Raw genomic sequence first — 1,676 nt, 5'->3', positions numbered from 1 at the left:
AGCCTATTGTTATTATAGTAGAACTTTGAACGTTGTTTGCTGTTACCTAGGGATACCCAAGGAACATTCTGAAACGCAGGTATATCATCATGATCATGCTTCTATAACATTCAACTTAATATACTTTCTTGTCATTATTTTAAAATTATTTGATCACTTTGTTCCATTAGTTGGCCCATTGTATTACAGCATTTAGTATTTCGTGAACGTTCCCATTCGTAAACTACATTCGGGAGTTTTTGAACCGCAACACAGGACGCTTTCGAGAATATAGATAATGTATTGTCAAATGCACTTTATGACAGTGAGTAACAAAGTATCAGCCATTGTCGAAAATTGGTGAATCAAAACAGCAGTTTTGTCCTTGACTCTCGATAAACTACATATTTGCAAATCGTATACGACGCAACTACTGTTTCGATACTCCGATTTCCGACAAAAACCATCAAGCTTGTGAATTGTGAATTGACTTGCATTTTCAATTCATATGAGGTTTTCTAGGATTCGTCCTGCTTTGGGATGTGAAAACTCCTTAAGAACTCGGTGTGTGTACTCGAAGTTTGCTGATTGTTCCAGGATTAGGCTTTTTGTATAAATCTTAGCCTACCCATAAATTCAGCTTCGTACCAAGCTCTATAAATTCTGAAAGCGAATTCATGCGATTTAAAGGTTTCATCATGGAGTTATCTGAAAGTTGTTCCCCATATGGTTTTATAAAAGGCCTTATAACGTAAGATGAACAAAATAGGAGAATAAAGAGGAAAAGAAGAAGGAAAAAGAAAAAAGTGGGAAGAGAGAAGGAAAAAGAGAAGAGGGAAGGGGGAAGGGGGCGCCGAATCGATGTTCGACTTAGCGGGCGCCGAACTGATGTTCGACTTTGGGGCGCCGAATTGATGTTCGACCTGGGGGCCGAATTGATGTTCGACATAGAGAGGCGCCGAATTGAAGTTCGACATAGGGGCGCAGAATAAATCTTCAACCTGGGGAGGGGCGTCGAATTGATGTTCATCCGAGAGGGGCGCCTAATTGATGTTCGACCTAGAGGCGCCGAATCGATGTAAGGCATACGGGGACGTCGAAATGATGTTCGACCTTTACTTGGGGGTGCGCCGAATTTATGTTCGACCTAGAAGGATGCCGAATTTATGTTCGACATAGGGGCGCCGATGTGATGATCAACCGAGGGAGAGCCGAATTGATGTTCGACCTTGGGGGCCGAATTAATGCTCGACATAGGGGCGCCGAATAAATCTTCAACCTGGGGAGGGGCGCCGAATTGATGTTCTACCTATGGACGCCGAATAGCTGTTCGTTCCAGGGGCGCCGAATTGATCTTCATTCTAGGGGGCGCCGAATCGATGTCATACCAAGAGGTGCCGAATTGATGTTCGACCTAGAGGCGCCGAATTGATGTTCGGCATACGGGGGAGCCGAACTGATGTTGGACCTTGGGGGTGCGCCGAATTGATGTTCAACATAGGGGCTGAATCGATGTTCAACCTAGGGGGTGCCGAATTGATGTTCAACCTAGGGGGCGCCAAATTGATGTTCGACATTGGAGCACCAAATTGATGTTCGACATAGGGCGCCAATTTGGTGTTGGCCCTGGGGCGCCAAATTCATATTCAACCTAGGGAGGGGGCGCCAAATTCCTATTCGACCTTTAGGGCGCCTAT

This window comes from Lytechinus pictus, chromosome 14, assembly GCF_037042905.1.
Source record: "Lytechinus pictus isolate F3 Inbred chromosome 14, Lp3.0, whole genome shotgun sequence".
NCBI lineage: Eukaryota > Metazoa > Echinodermata > Echinoidea > Temnopleuroida > Toxopneustidae > Lytechinus > Lytechinus pictus.
Note: the sequence above shows the minus strand (reverse complement) of the source record.